Genomic DNA, 760 nt, shown 5'->3' with positions numbered 1-760 from the left:
TTGTTAAATATAATATACTAACATATATAAAACTAGCTGGAGTACTCGTCCCCTGGACGGAAGTTATGTCCATTCATGATTAATGAAAGGTTATTTTAGGACATGAAAAGTTGCTTCCCTTATATGTAATTATAAGAAACGCAAAAACGCTCATAAAAATTTCAAAACACAAAATGTGAAACCGAAAGTTTCCATGTATTTTCTTATGTACCCAACAAACCTTCGTGACAAATTTGGTGAAGATCTATCCACAGGAGGTAACGCAGTGGTAAAAGACGCAAAAACGCCCATAAAAACTGCAAAATGCAAAACTGAAAATTTGTATGTATCTCCCCATGGACCCAATGAACCTCCTTACCAAATTTGACAAAGATCCATCTACGTGGGGCGAAGTAGTGGTAAAAAACGCAATAACGCCCATAAAGACGGCAAAACGCAAAATTCAAGACTGAAAGTGTGTTTATTTCTTCCCATTGATCTAATAAATCTCCATAACAAATTTGGTGAAGATCCATCCAAACCCTGCAAAGTAGGTAGTTACATGGACAAGGCAACAGACAGTACTATCATATTTAAATAGGTACCAAATTAGTTACAACACGCCTAACAACAATACTAAGAACAAATAAATGTCATTATTGTTTTGTAGAATCATTTCTGCTTTGTAGAACACATAAAGTACGTATTGAGTTTTACTGCGAATAAATATTATTCTTTTTATCTCTCTACATTGTTGCATTGTTTTATAACTTAAAATTGG

The sequence above is a fragment of the Limulus polyphemus genome, unplaced genomic scaffold (assembly GCF_000517525.1).
Source record: "Limulus polyphemus unplaced genomic scaffold, Limulus_polyphemus-2.1.2 Scaffold1, whole genome shotgun sequence".
NCBI classification, from domain to species: domain Eukaryota; kingdom Metazoa; phylum Arthropoda; class Merostomata; order Xiphosura; family Limulidae; genus Limulus; species Limulus polyphemus.
This window is presented reverse-complemented; position numbering follows the sequence as displayed.